General features: G+C 40.8%; 1 protein-coding gene across 3 annotated transcripts in view; it reads right to left on the reverse strand.

The window, feature by feature from the left end:
• The window catches only part of PID1 (phosphotyrosine interaction domain containing 1), an 87,635-nt gene that overhangs the window by 18,607 nt on the left and 47,873 nt on the right, over positions 1-21,155 (reverse strand). The window lies entirely within an intron of this gene.

Here is a 21,155-nt window from a genome sequence, read left to right on the forward strand (position 1 = left end):
ACTTAGATGACTGGTACACCAGGTTTATCCACAATGTGGTAGTACATCAATGTCACATAGGAAAATGTGGGACTATGACTGCATCTCCCATAACAGATGAGAGCTACGTCATGGTGCCATATGGTGAAGAAGAACCAGGATCCAAGATAAATACACTGTGCTTGTCCCAATTGTAGCAGAGGCACCATTGTAACAGCTGTGTTGCACTAAAACCAAAACAGAAGGGGATCAAAATCCATTCTGCTGGCTTATAAAGTCTTCTGGCATGATCAAGCCTATTAGAGAGGAAAGCTCATGAGCATATACAATGACAACACACTTGCTTGGACAAGCTAGATTAGTAGTTAAGTGCAGAGAAGTTATTGTGCGAGGCATGTGTGATTTCTCTAGGCCGAAAAAAGAGAAGGAAGGGAAAAGGATATTGTACACTAAGAGCAACTAAGAGCATCTGGAAATCCCAAGAGGTCAGATAGAGTGCTTACCTTCACTGTAGCACTAGTACAGCTGTAGCATGAGTAGCCCCTCCTTCCCAGCTCCCAGTCATGTCCCACAAAACATTTCTAACCACACTGGGCTGGCCTGTTGGGGAGGATGGTGCAGGTGTGGAGCACGGTGCAGGTGTGGAGCACCACCCCAGGCAGATATGGCAGCAGAGAGCCTAAACCTGACCACCCTCCCTAGCACTCCACGCTGCTCCCGTCTTCACCCAAACTAGACTGCAGTAAGAGTGGCCCTGTACCTGGAAACCCTGGGTGGTGAGCAAGGTGCTCACCCAGACACCAAGAGATGGAGTTCAGGCATTGTTGTCCTGTCTCCTACTACCAGCCAGCAGAGCTCCTCAGTCACTGGGACATAGGCTGGAGCAGCATTTGCTCCTTCGGAGATGCTGCTGCGGTCTGAGCATCTCTACCAGACTGGGACAGGGAATCACATCTTTCGTTTGCTTGTTTGTCTGTAAACAAATAAATCCAGAGTGATCAAACTATGCAACTTTTCAGCATTTTATAATCCATTTATGTAAATGCTAAAATGTAAATGTATATTCCTGTTGCATAACTATAAGACAACACCAAACAAAACTCCTGATAAAGTGAATGAGTACACCAGGTTACTTGGATGGAGTACTAACAGTTCCCAAATGTTTGGCTTAACTTCCTGAATGCCTGTTTCAATCCCTAAATCATCACTGGAAATCAGGTTCAAGAACAGAAACTCAAGACAAATTAGTCATACATTTTCCCATGACAGTCCATTGCTACTTAGAAGGAAAATATAAAGTGTTTTCTTCATTTATTAAGATAAAAATGAAGAATGGCTTCCCATCTTAAGCCTTTAAAAGATAAACTATTTCTGCTGCACTGCTGTTAAACCTGTTTTATATTTCTATTACCCTTCAAAAAGGAATATCGCGCTTCTAAAATGATTGCAGTTATCAGTCATTAAGGATGCAGCTCACAATGCAATACAAATCCCTTATAAAATATTATAACTTCACTGATAATGTTTAACTTTAACTCAATTAAGTAATAGTGTCCAGGGCAAAAAGCCTAAAAATTATTTGCCTTCTTAGTAACTTGAATACAAACCAGAAAGCACAGGAAGATTTTGTTCTTGAAGTGTTTTCATACCAATCTCTAGAGTACACAATGTCACAAGAACACAGCCCCCATGGGTACCCATATACAGTACAAAGACACTTATGCAATGAACTCATACAACTTGAAAGGATATTTCTGAAAATATCAAGTAAACAGAAAATACAATTGGTATTTGTAGTAAAAAAAAAATATTGTAAGAAAAAAAATTCTGAAACTCTGACAGGTTTTGGCAAAGAGGTCAATGAAATTGATGTTTTATTTGAATTGTGCTTGATTAAAAAGACAAATCTTGGGCAAACTACCAGGAGGTTCTGGTCCTATAGGTACAATACAATCTCAAAGTTTCAAAATGAATCTTGGAAGCCACACTAAAGCTGGATACAAAAAATAGCACTGCCCAAACTGCAATTGGTTATATCCAGCAATGGATGCAGCATCTTGAACATCTGCCACCAACACTAACATTCTTTGTAACAGCACCTTCTGGGAAACAAATATTCTAGCAACTCAACTAAATATAATTTTCAATGGACACGTTTAAACTTCAATCCATCTTTGGCAACCAGCTATTTTTTACAATTCGTCCTACTATTTTTCTGGAGCAAAAATGATGGAAAGATGTTGGTTTATTTTTGTTGTTCCTTGACAGCTAATCAAATTTGTTATTTATATTGTATTGGGATAATGAAATGTCAAAATGGATATCATAAAAACATTTTTGAAGATAGTAATTTAACCTTCAGCAATTCGATTCAGTAGTGTCTACACACTCGCAAATAATTATATTTTAGATCCTTGCAACTTGATGGCAGAAATAGACCCTTCCCCTTTTAGATTGCTGGGTCTGGACTGCCACTTGGTGGTCAAATACAAACACTCTTGAAGTAGACACCTATCTAATGGCAGTGAAGCAGTATCATAGAGTCCACAGTTTTGGACACACTAGATTTGGAAACATTCTGCAGTTGCTTATATGACAGCCTAATACAATAAGAAACATTCCTCATGTAAACACTGGTCATGGGACTCTGGTGACAAACTCACCCCCAGTGAATTGTAGAACCTCCAACCTTAAAAGCTGAATCTCTCACCTCTTGTGCAAAAAAAAAGCAGCTCCACAGACAGGCTGTAACAAACGTGTCCTCTGTGCATCGAGCACAGAGAGAGACCTATAACCCATCCTCACCAGTGGGTAACTTTGGATCTTGTAGCACTGGGATTCTTCATTTATTTATTTGCTTTAACCTAAATGATCAGTTTCTTCACATAAGCCTACATGCCTATCTTAAACAGAGAAAGAATCAGAAACTAAGATGGGGCCAGACAACAGCAGCTTGTAAAGCCATGAGGATCTCATTATAGAATGGTTATCACTTGTACGCTACATCACAAGAGAATAAATTACTACTTATTTATTTGCAGTACCTTGTAACTCCAAGCCAGAACTGAACTTGCATCACTCTGATCCAGTCAGTCTCAAGGGCAAAGCACACCATCTGAAAACCTCTGCTTTCTCTCACTCAGCTGCCTCCCAGACACTGAGACACAACAGGGGGTCTTGTGTTCTTACTTGGCTCTTTACAGAAGCAGCAGACACCAGCAGCAGTGCTCACATTCAGCACAGGTATCACACAGCAGGCAGGTAGTAAAGATAGGGAAAATTAGTTTATGCATGACCCACATATTTGATCCTTCAGAGAATACGGAAAAATTTCAAGTAACACTATGAAAAATTGATAACTCCCTTACAATCACCTGAGCTAGTTGCACTATTCCCTTTCCTCTTGAATAGTACAATATATGGGAATGGAGAGTAGAAGCGAGTACCTTGGATGAAGAATTTTAACTACAGAAGTAAGATTTAATTATATCAGTCTCAAACATGTATTATTATCAGTATTTTTACTATGAACTTTCTAAAATGCTGGCCAGCCTCCCAGAGTGTTTATACTTCTTGTTTTCTCTTAAGGGTAAATGGCTCATGGTAACATTTAACAAATCTAATCAGAATGCACTTTTATGATAAACATTACTACCTGAACAAATCCCAATCAGATCAAATTAGCTGAATATTCAGCCTTCTTCAGTAACCCATTCACATCAGCTTAAAAAGATTAAAAAATATCATAACAACTTTATGTCAGACCATAAACAACTGTCAAATACAACACAAGGCAGGAAAAGACAACGAATTCTTAATTCAACAAGACATTAACTCATCCTGCATCAATCCCCACCACTAGGCAAAGTTACTGCCCTGACATGACTGTTACACATGCATCAATCTAAAGGAACAAGAAGCTGCATGCAAAGCCAGAAATTGCTGCATGGAATACTTGTACCCATGTGAGAAAACCTCAGAGGCTCAGGACTTACTGGAAAGAATGTTTTACACCATTCACTCCAGTTCAGCCAGGGATGAGGGAAATATTTACAGTGACGCAAAGATCACTACAACTGTGCCTGAACTGTGGCAGCACAAATGTCTCTATTTTAAAAAAGAAAGGGGGTGAGGGAGAAGGTGGAAATGGAAGTGGAAAAAGGTAAAGGCATCAGAAAAAAACCACATGACTTTCATAAGAAATCTGGGAGCTTATCGTTCCCTATGATTTCATTGAATGAGGGGCCACGAGAAGCAGCTCTGAAATGCAGAAGGCTTTGAAGCATCATTTTCTTCTAACCAGAAAGTTAGAAGCAAACAGTGACAGTGTACTGAAACTATATTGTCCTTCCACAGGGGAGGTGGTAGCAGAGCCCTGAAAGATGCCAACATTTCCACCAAATCAGCTACAAAGCCATCATCTGGTTTTGCCCTCAAAGATATCAAAAGCAGTATATTCCAAATACTACCTGTGTCCTAATAAAAAATGTGGTCCAACCAGTGAACATCTGCAGACAGCTGCATCCTTTGTTATTCCAGCACTTGAAAATGATGAAGGAAAAGAACACGATCTGCTGAGAGCAGGTGAGCTACACACCCAAGATGCCACATGTGCCACAACCACATTTCAGGAAGGCTCGGGTCCAACCAGTTTCATTCTTGAGGAGGGCAGTGGTGGGCTGGGACAAGCCATGAAGCCCACTACCACAGAGACACAAAGCTGGTCAAGTGCCCAATGAGCTGAGCTCACCAGCTCCTTATGCTTTTCATACAACATCAGTGAGGCGCTTAAGCACAGGAAAACACAGGAACCTTCCACATGCTCGTTGTATAATAGGAAACATTTACTTTTATGAATCATTACAAACAGAAGGCTCTTGAAAGAGCTTATTCTCCAACAGGACGGCTTAAATATTTACATTCTGCAGGGCTGATGAGCAGCAAGAAGTGTTTACTGCCAAGGCTGCTCTGACCATGCTAGATGGAGAGCTTGCACACAGCACAAGGCTGCACTGCATCTCTCACAGCAGGAACTCAGCTTTGGAAAACAGGATGCCAGGGTCCAGCTTTTGCTAAACTGACCCTCACATTCACTTGCAAATAAGACACCTGTATTTTTATCCCCCAGGACACAGCTCAGCCACCATCTCAAATGCCTTTGAGCAGCCCTGACTGAGGACTAGATGCAACTCTGGCCTCCACATCACAGCCTTCTAGTGAAACAGTTCACTGCAACAGATCGATCTCAAGGCGGGGGGGGGGGGTGTCCCCGTTTTGTTGGAGTTTTTTTCCCCTACAGGAACTGAAGTTGGCTGTCAAAAGGAGCTGCTAATACAGCCTTTCTTTTTCTTCCAAATGCAATTACTATATTGGTAAGCAAGAAAATAGGGAAGGAATGAAATAGGGTCTTTTGAATCCTTTTGAGTCATTTCTGTAACACGACTGAAGCTTTTACTAATTGTGAATTTGCACAATGCCCATTCACCAGTCCATTTTTTAGCTTTCCATTCAGAGAGAGAAGCAGGCACTTACCAAAAGCAAACAAAAATCCTGAAAATTCACAATAGGTGGTTCCTATTCTGAGACAGCTCTAGTTTATCATTTTTTTTTCTTTACTGCTATTTAATGACTCATATCATGCAACTCCTTCCCCACTCCTGATGTCTGCTGCTGCAGTCCCCTCTAGAGAGATAGTACTCGGATGCCTGAAGAAAAGTCAGAGAGTAAGATAACTACCAAAAAAAAAAAAAATCACAGGAGTCATAATTTCTCTAGTCTGCATTGAAACAGATACAACCTCCATTGCCAAGATTAGCTCCTAGAGTACAATATAGGGGGAGATGGACAGATCTCCTTACATGGAATGATAGGATGGAATCTTTCCATCAGATATATATGCAGACACATATGAAATAATTTCTCTGAAATCAGCTGAATTACTTTGGATTCACAGCCAGAAATTAAGGTCTTAAACAAACTTGCTCTTGTGACTTGGCAGCTGGAAAATCCGACTGATTGTCAGAGAGAAGGTGCAATTTCTTTTGGGATAAAGCCGAGAACTGTAGGCAGAAAAACAAAACCAGATGTTATCATGGCATAAAGACCCACTAGTTACTAACTAATTTCATGCACGATAACCTGTTAAACTAAAGTTGTAGCTGTCACAAATGTTCCTATGCCTATTTCATCATTGCAGGTTATTTGATTCACCATGGCTAAATATGAGCCATACTGTAATTACTGAACAAAGAAGCCCAGTTCTTCACTTCCATACATTCCCTAAAATATGCAGAGCAGTCCTAAACATTTTAGTATCAGCTGTTTTATATCATAGCAACTAATATAGCTGCCTCCTGCTCTCAAACCTTAAAGTGATAAATCTGTTTCCACAAATGTGGATTATCTCACTGCTGGCCAACACCCGTGACAGCACAGGTAAGTGAAGATGTTTTATACAGTACATAAAATGGGAAATCAGAGAGTCATCTTGTGGAAATCAATAAAAACCACATGATTTCACAACAAGGCCTGAAGAGATACTTCAGGGATTTCCCTGGAGAGCTATGGCTAAGAATTTAAAAACTGAGGATATTGTAAAACCAACACTAGGGCGTTTCCAAGTGGGCAGATGACTTAATTTAGGCTACAACATTGCTATGACTCAGCAAAACATGTGTTATAGCTGAATAACAATTGAAACTCCTTTTGAAATCGGCATGGCTCATGCTCTGACCAGTTCTGCACAACTTTTGACACCCAGCCAAGAAAACTGCTATGAGCACATCGCATCCTCCCCTCCTGCCCACAGGCACCCACCTTGCGGCCCTGAACCAGTGTACCTCACTGTTCTGCCCTTCCACAGACCTTTGTCCTGCTTGTGCTAGCTGGATATCTGCAAATCTACCTATAAGGTACTCACTAGTGGATGGCAGTATGTTCACATCCTCTATGCTCCCCCTGCCATGTGCAAAGGAGCACAAGGGGATTTCCCAGGTGGCACCCTGCAGGAAAACTGGAAAGAGAGCTGCATACCAGCACCTGCATGCTGAAAGAAACACTGCACAAAGTGGTAGAAAATATTTTCCATGTGTTCTATCTTCCTCGTGAGACTGCAGAAGTTGCACCAAAAACCTCTGGCTCCAGCTGAGAGAAACTAACTGCATTCAACAGATAATGTCTTTATGAGAAATTGCACTGGAATGTATTCTGCCATGGGCTGTGGCTGAAGCAGCAGACTGCCAGCCTGTTCACAAACTTGATGAACTGCTAAAGGAAATGCATCATGGAGGTGAGCCCCAGGCTTCCCCCCCTCTTCTCCAAGGTGGTATGAAGCAGTGGGATGCTGGGACAAGTCAGTGTGTGAGGACCACAGCCAGACCACATGCACTGAATTCCTGAAGCTCCATTCACATCTACTCCCTACACGATACTGGTGGGTCTGCCATAGAAATCTGCTGGGATTAAGATTCTTCATAGGTTCTACTACCCAACATTTTAAAATCTAGCTTGGCTTGACTGAAGTTACCTACTTCCCCACTGCCTGCTTTGACTCGCTACACACAACATTGACTACACAGATGTAGATCTGGTCAAAGAAAAAAGTGTACCCCTTCCTTCTCCAAGCACCAGTCAATGTTGTCTGTCCCAAACAGCCAGCTGAAGCTCTACCCACCTTCTCAGAGCTCTTGCCATGCAAAGCCTCCAACAGCCTAATTAAAGAATTCCCCAACTAAGTAGGAAAGCAATTTATCCTTGCAATTATCAGAATGCCTCACAAATCTTCCAAGCACCCTTCAAACAGCACTGGATTTGCACTGACAGAAGGATTAATTGATTCCACTCTAGCAAAGGTAGAAAATTCAGGACACATTAGAATTAGACTGTGATTAACAGAGCTAAAATGAGGTGCCCTCAGGAACACCCTTGGTCCTCTCTAGGTTCAGGCACAAAACCATCAATGCTTTAATGCTAAGCTGCTGGAGATGAGCTCCTTGAAGTGTAGGTCTTTCATCATGGATGCTTTATTTGATAATCATCAGTCCCTAATGTAAATAACATTACCATTTCAATTGATAAGCACCATTTAGTGTGCATCAGAAAAAAACTCTACTGGAAGAAGGGATTAGAGAACCAGCGGTTGACTCCAGAATGCTTTAAAGCTGTTCTCTGATTAATTTCATCTCCCAAAGCTCTATCATTTGCTTATTTCTATTGCCATAAACAACATTTTTTTATCCATTAAGTGTTGTAAATTCAGGTAATTTTGGTAGCAGTTCTCCTTAGGTGAGGAACCCAAGCCCAGGGTTAAACAATGCTTTTTCAATTTTGTAACGTCATTAAAAAACAAAGAAAACATTGTGCTTGCCATGACTCTGATGTGAAATACATTTAAGTGAAGAAGTTTAGGCTCAGCTTGGGGCAAAATTAAAAACCCCACAAGGGACACAACCACATAGGAAAGCCAATTCAATGGGATTTGCAGAAATCATTATAGCAACCCAAGTAAAAAAAAAAACAAAAACAAAAAAACATTGTTAACTTGCTGTAAGAATGGCTAAATTACAAAGACAACAGTAAAACATTATAGTCAAAACACGTAATCATGAAAGAATTTCGGATTTTTTTCTTTGAGACTGCTACAGCCCAGGCCCCTTAGTGGTTCTGTGCACAAAATTTCTATTGTCTTTGCAGATGACTTTAGTATGGAAGAATCACTAACTAGAGGACAACCCTAACAAACACAATCCTTTAATCAAAACCAGTTTGTTATTTTATGTACTGGTTATAAAGTACAAGGATATTTTCATAAGAAATTTTACACCAAATTAGTCTTGGTGAAAGGAGGAGATAGACCAAACAAACCCAGAGTAAACCTGGTAATAGAAAATGGAAAGTGTTCATGCCATTGAAACAGGTTTAAAATGTTTATATATAAATACATATACACACATACACAAATGCATACTTTTTTTTTCAAAAAGTCTTCAAAAGAAAGTATTACAAAAATTTTCTCAACCATGAGAACAGGAAAGGGCACCTAAAATTGTTATCAAAAGAAAAAGATTTTCTAGAAATATAAAATAATAAATAATTAAAAAAAAAAATAAACAGACAAACAAAAACCCAGCAACAACAGAAAAAACCAACACTTCAAAACTTCTTCCAGAATTCAGCTCATGTGCTAAATACTGCCTTTTCCACTACTTTTCTTTTTCCTGAATCTGTTAGAAAGATAGGTAACCCAGGTAACTCTTTTGTAACCCAGTGAGCAAGAAAGCCACCTGGCCGTATGATATCAGAAACTATATACTGCTCTTCATTTTGAAATGCAGCATTAAAACAATAAATTGCCATGCCCTTACTGTGCACTGCAAAACACCTCCTCAGATCAACAGCCCCTCTGCAGCACTGCTGGCTGCAGCAGCCAGTGGGGCTGAGCATAGCTGTCTCTGCTTGTCACCAGCAAAAGTGTGACCCAAAGAAGAGACCTGTCTGCCCCACCACTGCAAAGATCCCAGGAAGAAGTGTTCATCTCGGCCCATGCTGACAGTCAAGAGATTTGTGGCATGCTAGTTATCACAGTTTTGACTCTGTGGATGGGTTTTGATATTTTCTGAGACTAAGAGAGTGTTAAAATTAAATATTAATTACGCTCAGTGTTTTGTTTAGGAACTGCTCCTTAAGTAAGAAAAAATTACAGTCAAACCAACCAAGGTTTATTAATTTGGATAGCTCAATAGCATCATTCCAGTGCTTTGGGATGAAGCAATTCCACCATTGTGATACATGGCCATGCTTAAGCCTAAAAAGAAAAAAAAACAAGAAAAACTTCTAAACATGGTTTCAACTGGTTACCATAATCCAAAACTGCATGCCAGACTACTTAAGATGTTCTGCATTTTTGCGCTACTATGCATTCATGCACCCCACAAACACCACCTCTTCTGCATATATGATGGCCATTTATCTTGCAAAGCAAAAACCCTCAGCATGACAAAATGGAAGAAAAGGCCCAAGAATAGGCATAGATGCTCTGCCCATGGCAGCTCTCACCATGTCCATGGTGCCACGGACATACTTGTATCTTTGAATACACACAGGAGTAACACGGCGAAAATAAGCATCTGCAGAACACAGACCCCGATGTAAAAATAGTTAGTTGAAGCCTTAATTTTTCTAAAAATACTCACTTTAAAAAAGAAATATGTTTTATTCTGAGCATTGTTAAAACATAATGCAGTGCAAGATAAAGCTAGTTAGAACAAAATCAAGTTCAGGATCTAGAAATAGCAATGGAATTCTATGCTAGATTTTGATTCAATTTCTGCCCTGGAAAAACTCCAGGTTTACACCAGCCTGACTGACTACAATTTACCACCATATATGTGTAATCTTCCTCTGAGTCAGTGCAAAGAAACTCTACAAAAAACTTTAAGAACTCCAAGAATCTTTGTAAAAGAAAGACACAAAGGGGAGTCCAAGAATCCTAAGCAAAAATATTTTGCTTTGTCCAAGCATGCACATGTGGAAAAAGTGCCTCTGAAACAACTGCAGTTTCCAAAACATCAGCACCACAGAAGTGCTGAAATTACCTCTCCACCAAAAAGCAAAGCATTTGCAGCTGCCTCTGTACCCCGTTCTGGTCGGCTGGAAACCTGCATGCTACACTCCCTCTTCCTCTCCTAAACCTGAAGAGAAGTCAGAGCCATGACCTTTCTGTTTGCTTTTGGCTTTTCAGAGCCAGCTACAGTCTTTCTAAAAAACAAGCATGTCAAGAACCAAAAATTCCTATTCTTGACAGATGATTTCTTCCAGTCTGTGGCAAGGAAGCCCACCTCCTACTTATTAAAGGAGCTCCGTAAAGCAAGCTATATTTTAATCAGCATTTTCAGCCCAGATGGTATTTTTCACTGAGAGTTTTGTCTCAGGAGACTGTCCTGCAAGAGCTACCAGAATTTAAGTGGTTTAGAACCAGAGGTTTTCAGGACCATGAGATATGATCTTCAAAACCATCCACCTCTGGCACCACCATCTGTTTGGGTGCCAGCCTTAGCAACAGCAGAGTTCAGCAGAGGGCAGGGACAGACACGGAGACAAGCAGTTCAGGCTTCCTAGTTGGCGTGTGCCAGGAAGAAATACCTCAAAGTTCTTGGCAAAGCCCATAGCAGCAGCAGCCCTCAGCCACAGACTGAGGACAGGCAGCCTGAGCCTCTCCAAGCTGTGCCACATCAGGATGCTCTCACCCCCGATATTGCAGGGCTGTGAATCTGCAGTAAATGAGCGATCTCTCATACAAATTTGGAAGGTTGTGATGCTTCTCATTTTCTCATGTTTGCTGGCTGGCATGTCCAGAAGTAGCAAAGGGCACTTTCACACCTCTGCTCTCAATCTGAAAGCAACGCGATGGAGAAGGGACAAGCTCCAAAGAGGAGGGGGAAGGAAAACCTTGGATGGCCTAGCAGCCTTTTTAATCAAAGCAGGAGTACAGGAGCCATGACTCAGTAAGCATGTCAGATATAAAGGACATATTCTGCTCAGCTCCAGCCTGTTCATACCTTACCTCAAACCATGCCCATGAAAGCTGACTCAGGAAGAACATGAAGCAACATGACAGTGTGGGTGCCCTTGCTGACCATACCTTGCAATTCTGTTCATGAAAGCTATCTGTAATTCAGCACATCCAGATGACAGCAAATCAAGAAACAGAGCACAAGAGAGAAGCAAACAATATTTTCTCAAATAAGACAGATGTGTGTAATAACAGCAGTAACAAGAGAAAACTGTGTGTAAGTACTCCAGGTTTACAGACTTCTTTGTGAAGTCCTTCCTTTCCCGATTCATATTTCTGTAAGAAAAGAATACAAAACTATCCTGAAGGAAACAGTCATCCAAAAATTATGATGTCACATCAGCTGTCACATAGCTGCATAGCTCTTCCACTCCATGTGGGCACTCAAAAGCTTCTCTCTTCCTGTTTCACATTGTGTTTAAAGCACATACACAACAGGTCCATACTTAAGTGGAAAAAATTGCTTTCTTCGGTAAAGTCTCTTGACTTGCTTCTGTAACATCCTACATGTTTTAGTTTCCCTTGTTCTTTCACCCTTCAGGTCATTGTCAGCTTGGCTCTTTTGCTGTGCTACTTCAGCTAGGGGAGGGGAGGAGGGTGGAAGAGGAGGGTCTGGTTTTGACTCCAATTCACCCTCTCCAGAGAAAAGAGCCTGAAAACAGATTGGGTCCTGCTGTGGAGCTGACACTGCAAAAGTCCTAGGAAAACAAGCTCTTTCCAGATCAGCTTGGCAATTCAGCAGTAACATGCGTCATTAAGATCTTTCCACTTAATCAGCAGAGATCTACCTGTATGACCACCATCTGGGGTCTCATGTTAGGAAGTGTATTACTGTCTGAATTACTAGGAGCAAAAAAGGTGTCTTCATCTGGATTACTTTAAAACTCGTAATTATTCTTTGCTGCAAGCTACTAGAAAAGCCATGCAGCATTTTCTGCAAAAGAGGCTGAACACCAGAGGGATGTCCTTGGTTCACAAGCCTTACAGAGAAGCCAGTCACTGAAGTCTGCAGCCCATATCCATGAAGGATCTTCTTCCTGTGCCTAATTCCCAGAGACTTCTTGAAACTGTATTACTGAACTCACACACTGGATAAAAAGCTATGCCTACCTGCACAAAGTAAAACCTTATTAAATCATTAGTCACACAGAGCCTTAGGACAGTGCAGAACAATATAGAAGCATAGAATGGTTTGGGTTGGAAGGAACTCCCAAAAGTCCAACTCCCCTGCACTGAGCAAGGACATCTTCATCTCGATCAGGTTGCTCAAAACCACATCCAGCCTGATCTTAGGTATCTCCAGGGATGGTGCATCCACCACCTCTCTGGGCAACCTGTGCCAGGATTTTACCACCCTCATTGTAAAGAATTTTTTCCTTGCATCCAGCCTGAATCCCCCCTCTTTTACTTTAAAACCATCACCCCTTGTCCTATAACCAAGTTATTCATAGCTTTTTCAAAACTGGACACTGACTGTGACGCAATTATTACACTCTGGGTCAGCGCTGGATGGCCAAATTCTTCTATGCACAACAAGGGTCTGCACCATGCTGAACACAGCCCCGCAGCTGCACATGAGAACAGTCCCACTATGTCCCCCTGCTCAAGGGCCTGAGACAGTCTCCCACAAGCTGCCCATGCTCAGCAGGACCATGTGGGGCAGTTGTTGACAGTGACTGGGGCCAAAGCCACAAGGACTGTTTGGAAACGAACTTATTCATGGTCAGTGTATCTTTACTGCCCTTTTCAAATTTGAAACAAATATATTTTATTTGAAGATGACTTTGAGTCCTTCTATGTGATATTCATTTCAGCAGTGCTCTAATATTGCACAACAGTCATATGATCCAGTGTGTGTGTTTTATGAGACAGACATGACACATGAAAATTAAAACCAGGTTCCTTGTCTGAAATACTGAGAGGAACTGCAGGGGAAAAAGTTAAAAAAACAATGAGAGCGTGCGCCCAGAGATCAGGGTGGAGGGAAAAGGGGAGGAAAAAACAGGATGAGACATCAGAGTAATTTCATCCTGTCCAGAGTGAAAACAGCTTTTATCAGTATGAAAAACAATTAATTTGCAGAAATCTACTGCAGAATGCAATCAAACTGTGCTGCTGCATTTCAGGACTAACACTGGAAATAAGGATTGCTATGCCTATGGCCCAGTCATCTATCGATAATTTACAATACACGCTTCTGTGAGCAAATCTTTTCACTTGCCCTTGCACATCAAATGACATTTTCTGTATATATGACATACAAGGAGAAATACGAAGAACCCAAATGTAACCCATGATCTAAGCACACAGAGCCCGGAGGTTATTTCCTACTATCGAACGTATCTTTACAAGTCTTCTGCTTAAAATGGAGCATTCAGAGGTATTTCAAATACCTCAGCTCCAATCTAAATGCACCTCTCATTCAAAACACACCCTCCAGATTGCATAACTGAACCATTTATAAGATCACCAGCAGATGAAGTAATTTTTGTCTGTTTAACTTTGAATATATTTGTATTGCCATGTATGAATCATATATCATACTGGGAACAGCACAGGCAGAGCAAGATACCTCCACCTCCAGAACAGTGTATAACAGAGGTAGTCTGTGAGATTTTGCATAGGTCACGGATAGAAAAATCACTTTTACTTTGTCTGGCCTGATGTTACTGGCTGAGACAAAGAGGTTTCCTCTCTTAACCAGGTGTACTTCCTTGGTTAAAGGGTTATAAAATCAGGTAATTTTATGAAGTTAGGTAACATAGCAGGTGTTATATTCACAGCTATGTAAGCAAGAACAGAAAGACCTGAGATAATCAAATTTCATGCCTGAAGGGTAAGAGGATTCATATGATGATTACCAGCCGAGATCAGACACAAATTACTTCATCCCACATCCTTTTAGACACTGAACAACTGGCCAGGTGCAGGCACTGTCATTTTGTTTACTTTTCAGCCTCTTCTTCAAGGTATCCACTGCTGAAGGTCAAATATGAAACTAGATGACAATTCAGATCCCTCAGTTTTACTCCATTTAAACAAGGTGCAGATGAGACACAAGTATCTCAGCACATACAGACAGTGGGGAGGCAAGCCTAGGCTAGCCAAAATGCTTGTACTTCTCCATATATCTCAAACACATACCACAGGATTAAATGAAATTCAGAGCATTCCTCCAAACATGTGAATGATCCTTCACTTTCGCTGTTTCTCTCATTGGTAATATCCCTAGAGATACTTAGCAACATTCCTAGAGATACTTAGAAACATTCTTTTAGGTAAACATATGTTACACTGTATGGAGACAGACTGTTTCTCAAATGAGTTCACCTCTGCGGGGTTTTTTGGACCATATAACTTTAAATTAATACCATCACATCCAGATGCATTTTCTGACAGTCTGCCTTCAAAAAATATTTTTAAACATAGATGTTGATTTTATGGGAACTGAATGCCAAGAAGCAAATAAGCATTAAAACATATAACAAAAGAACAAACACAAACATTTCCTTATAGTGAGAAAACCCATTTGAAACAAACTCCTAAGAAGTCATTTTTATAACTTCTGTTCTACAAACTACTCCAGACATGCAATGCACAGAACATCAGTGGGCTGTGCCTGCACATGCAGTTACCCCAGCTGTGCTTGCAAGGGGGTATTTCCACCAGTGAATAACCACTACTGTGCCTGCTGGGCCTCTTTGCATATACAAATATAAAGAAATAGGCAAGTAGCTCAAGTACCTGATCAGTGTGAATTTTCAAATTGTCTTTCTCTGCTTTGCAGGCTTCTTTTGTTAATAGTTTTAATGAATGATTTATCTTTGTTTTTTCTAGTATCTGTATATCTACAAAACGCCTAGGTCAGCATCTGCTTGTCACAGATACATTATTTAATGGATAGAAAATTTAAAAAGACAAACAAAATTCATGAAATGCAGCATTTCCCCTTCAGCGCAATCCACAAAGTACCAATATCAAAGGAAGATTCATCATGAACCTCAAACAGGACTAAAAATTGTATCTAATACTACAATTAAAAGAGCAGCTTCCAGACAATGAGAGAGCAGGAGAACTGATTGTATAAACAGGAAATAAAGAAGTACATTGCCTTAGTGGAATCTATATGCATTGAGAACCAAGATCACCACTAAACTGCTTGCTTCGTACTCTCCATTGCTGCTAGTGCAGAATATCACAGGAAAACTCAGCCTGTTTTTTGCCATCCCAGAGGAGCAATCAATCTCTATTCAATCTACAGAAAATGACAGAGGGGAAAAAAAAAAAAAAAAAAGAAAAATATCCTTATGATGTTTGTAATTTATTTCCTTAAAAAAAGAAGAAAAAAAAGAAAAACAAAATAAATTGGAAAATTGTTTGTTTGAAGCAATCTAGTGGAGAATTTGTTATAGGATCATTGACAAATGTGAACATACACCTCCAGCCAATGCTACTTGCCTAAGACAAACCTATATTGCTCACAGTCCTGCAAAACTCCCTTGATCTGCTTCAAGAGGTGCCCATTTTAGCTGTCCTGAAGGATGCCACACAGTAAACTGGAATTGCTCTAGTGTGAATATAACCTTTTGTGTGTGTATCTTACCCCCAGGAAAAAACGTGAAACCTGATTAAATTTTGTGTTGAAATGTAGGCAAAGGTAAATATGACAATGTCTGTCTTACAAAAACAAAAAAACAAACAAACAAAAAAAAAAGGGAGCAAGGTGGGGGGGGAGCACAATGTCCCCTTCTGTCTTCCCTTATGTTGAAGTGAACCAGTAAATCAATTTTGATTCACTGAAACTTTGGTAAAATGAAGCAACTTCACTTCTCACCACAAGGAAACCGCAAGGGTATAATCATGATACGGACACCAGAGCGTAATGCTATATATCCAGCATAACCACTCTCCCAGTTTTTCTATATGGCCTTTATAAAATAATTCCAAGATGGACAATACTATATGGCCGGGGTCTGTATCTGCAAAGGAAAATCTGAACTCTAAGCAGAAGCTGCCTGCCCTTACCCAGAAGTGCTCAGAATACATTTGTAGGGACACACTTCTAATGATGTGAAACCTGAAACCCCCCTCATACCCATCTCCTTCCTGAACCCATTCACTGGGTGTGCAAGGTAACTGGACACAGGGACAAGTCGGGGTTATAGGCATTATTCACTCTGTATAAGGGGATCAGAACAACAGTGATCAATACTATCTTACCCTTCTTTTGAGTTTAGAAGGGGGAAAATGAAACACTGAATTAAGTTAATATATATTATTTGTGAGGAATGCATAGCTTTTTAGTGGGGATTTAATTTTTTACCAAAGATCCCTGAATTTTACAATTGGGAATAGCAGCCTGGGCCATAACTTTTTTTAGATGCAGAATAAGGATTTTAAATATCTTAGATACATGTTGATTACTTCAAACTGTTTCAGACATGAAAAGACCATGGCCTGCTTTGTGCTATACAGCAAAGGCCACTATCATTTATATGATCTGACACTCAGCAAAAGAAATAAGAAACAGATTTCACTCCATAGAATATGAACAATACGTCTTCTATATTACACAATATGTAGGGTTGGGGGTGTTTTTTATGTAGTACTCATCTTGGAGGAACTTAAAACGGTGCTTTATATTACAGTGGTGGAATATCAGAGCAATTCTATAAGTTTAGTGCAGTTGCCATGGAGTTATACTGCTATAAAATGAACAGGGAATTTGCTTATGATTACAAAGCACTCTATTAAAAACATCTTTTCATATCCGTATAATCAAGCCGCACTTTCACCATCACCTGACACGTGCATCCTAATATATTTCATGTTATTCATCTCATCAACTTTGGGAGAATTAATTGGAAAGATAGCCCTGAGACATGAGCGAACACACCAGCTTAACCAAACCCAAGGGTTAAACCACAGGTCATCTCCAGCTCATTCACAATGAGGATTCTCATTTATACCATCACTCATACCTCCTGTCAGCTGGAAACAAAGAAACACTGTTCATATCTTGAGGCTACAGTCAGGCATGACTACAGGATAATTTGTCTATATACTGTCTGAATTCAACAGCAGCATGAGATACTAGGAAACTGGGCATTTTTTTTCTATGAATTCTCTGCACCCTTCATAACAACTTTCCAGGGAAAAGAGAAAAAAAAATCTAATAAAATAAAAAGGAAAAATTAAAACTTCTCCTTATCACTCTGGAATCTTATAGAGAAAGGCCATGCACTTTAGGGATGACATTTCTGACACCTCCCTCTCAACTACAGCCTACAGTCTCTCCCACTTCCTCCCCACCCTACATGTGATGGTGGCAGACTATCCAAGCATCATAAAGTCACAAAGGTACCAAGCTGCCATCCAAGAGTCAGGTCACAACACTGAGGAACTACTGAGTTAGCCACATATTTGTGCGTTTTAATTGCACTTTCTTGGTCTTTGAAGATGACTATGGAAAACAAACTGCAGATGATTTTAAGGGGATGCAAACTTCAGAGAAAGTAGTGAAGGCCATTTGCTCATTTCACACACAAGATCGAATTTGGCATGCCTGTGTTTTTGCATTGTCATGCTCTTAGAAGAAGAAAGCATTTATTTTAAAAAATAAATAAATTCCAGTCTCTTTTTTTTTTCTTGAGAAGAAAGGAAGGCTTCCTTTCATGTACTGGGAAATGTCACTCTTTGTCTATGCAATTATCCAAGTACATCAACAATGTACTTGAAGTAGCAAAGTCAATTAATGTACAAATTACTTAATCCTTCATAGTTGTCCTTCATGTAATAAACAAAACTTATTTCTATCTCATACACTGTTTAAAGGCATTACTTCATGAAGGATGTCCTAAAACATACCACATAACCACTACCGTTACTTTTATGTTGTATTTTGGTTTCCTTTCTGAGTGAAGGTTGTGCTGCCTTGCAAAGACAGATAGGACAGGATGGAACTGATTCACTGTGCAGCTACGGATTAGTCAAACCTCCCCGATTTGCAGTCTGCCCATGTGTACAATGGTGCAGCTCTGCACAGGATTGTTGAGGATTAACTAAGTGACACTAAAAGGCTTTGAGACCTGTTCAGTAAAAATTATTTCTATAGAAGTGCATATGCATAAAAAGCTAAATGATGCCAGCTGGCCTTTCATCCTGGGCAGCAAAAACAACTTCTTACCACACACATTTCCTTTAGTGGGCACCAGCAGCATATTTTTTACTTCTGAATTCCTGGGGTTTGCCTTAAAACATACAAACCATTTGATTTTCAGGAATACTACAATTAGAAGATTGGTGCAGAAATGTATTTCAGTGATTATCTTGATTAACCCTACACAGGCAAGAACTGTAATCATTGTAACACCCTCCAAAATGAGAAATGAGCCCTGTTTGCAGCACACAGCTCTGGATTCAGCAATTTGTATCTTAGAGGGTCTGCAGTGAACTCTACATTTCAATACAACCCTGACAACTGAGTTACAATAGCCCTTGAAATGAAGCAGAAAGCTGCTGTTGTGGGACTGGCCTTATATGACATGGCACTATCAAATGAAGATATGTAAGTAATGATTTTTCTTCCAATTTTCCCTCTGTGCTGCAAATAACCATGTTTTCTGGAGCCCCCCCTCAGCTGCAGAAACTTGGATGTGCTCCACCTGCTTATGTTTGCTGACAGACGCCAGAGGAATTTTCAATTCATCTGTTTCACAGATGCTCAGACTCTTTTCTCAAGACACATCATACAAAAATGTCTCCAAAATAATTCGCAGGATTTCAGTCGGCACAACTGTGATGGCTGCATGTAAGGTAAAGCTCAGACAGCTCTTAAGAAATTGCAGCTCTGGAATGAGTGTCTGGGACCTTAATAGCACTCATTTAAATCTTTCTGCATGACACATTTATAGTTTTCCATGTAGTCAAAAGGGCAAAGGGGTTGGTATGCAGAAAGCTGCTACAATGTGAGAAACATCATGCATTTCTATAACCTCTTGCACTCATACTGACATGAAGGGAATTACTAACGGAAAGCAAACATGCAATCTAATCCTAAATGGAGAGGAAAAGGGAAAGAGAAGAATTACAGAAGGATCTCTGTGTTCATAATCTCTATATCTCACTCCAAAATAAAATTCACCACTTTACCAAGGAGTTAACTGGAATAAAACTAATCTTACAAAATGTGTTGCATAGTATTATTTGTTCACCTCCCTTGGTCATCTGCCCTGCAGCACGAATGTCAAGCAGGACTTTTGACCATTACAAGCCTGCCCCTGCTTCACTGCAATTCACCATCACCAGCAAGGCACCCACCAGGAGTGCCATACTGAGTCACACAGCAGAAGATGACAACTCAACTGCAAAATGAGGGCACGCTGACAAATTTAAAGAGACAGCAAGAGTGCCACATGATTGTTCACAAGGCTCACGCTACAAAGTCCAGGGGCGAAATTACCTACACTTCTCTCCTCCGGTTTCAAAATGGACATCCAGAGAGTCCTCTAGCGTCACACTGGAGACTCGAACTGAAACTCTTTTGTCTGAAATGATAGGAATTTAATTCCCACAGCGTAAACTCCTTCTGAGAGTATTTCAAATGGCCACATCCCAGAGGGCTTCCTTTTGTTTCTTCTGGGGGGGATAGCAGTGCTTACTGCTGTTGACTTCAGTTATCAAGTTGACAGAGGTTGCAGAAAAGCTGCAGGTGCTTGCATACAGCCCATGGGCACAAGCAGCTGCCTATTCAAAGATGGTGATACATTCCTGAGCACACACATAGGAGACTAGGACCTGTCTCATACCGGCCCTGGCCCCTTACTGTGGGGCACCACTGAGGCCTGGGGCAACCTGAGTCAGCACAGGTCTTTGAGGCCTTGGACAAGGCTGTACGTGTCCTCACCCTCCTCCGTTCCCACATGGCAGGACAGACTGCCTGTCTCTGAAAGATGGAGCCATCTGGACATGGAGAACGTGCAAAGAACCCCAAGCCTGCTCACTTGACGTGACCAGCAGCCACATAGAAGCACACAGCCCTGCCATACCCCCACTGCATCCCTGAGGCAGAGCCCTAAGTGCATGACGGCAACAAGTTGTGTTGGGCTTTGGCAGCCCCATCCCTGACAGGCAGAGGTGAGCATCCCACAGATGCACACAGAAATCCCAAATCAGGGGTTTGTTCAACTCCCATTTATTTATTTACTTATTTAAACCCAGGCTCACTTGCCTGTGACATGACCACACACAGAACCTGAAAAGTTGACACAACTACAGCTGGAGAGCAGGACCAGGCCATAGAAATCCCACCATATGTTTTTCATGCCAGATTGTACTTAGTTGCCCACCACACCCCCACATCCAAAAAAAACCAACAACAACAAGAAACCCCCAACATTTGCACCTTATGTAAATATGCATGAGAGCATTCAGTCATGCAACGTATAAGTGTCAGAGAGCAGCAGACAGCTGGGACTTCAGGGGTGGCCAGTGCCCATGCATTCACATCTCACCTCAGAAGAGTGCAACGGAGCTATCAATGTACCTCCCAGTCCAGACAACACTCACCCGCCTGCCCCACATTAAACCCCCTTCAGAGCACAGCCAC

This window comes from Pezoporus wallicus, unplaced genomic scaffold, assembly GCF_028554395.1.
Source record: "Pezoporus wallicus isolate ANWC-B61680 ecotype Strahan unplaced genomic scaffold, APGP_CSIRO_Pwel_v1 contig_360, whole genome shotgun sequence".
Lineage (NCBI taxonomy): Eukaryota > Metazoa > Chordata > Aves > Psittaciformes > Psittacidae > Pezoporus > Pezoporus wallicus.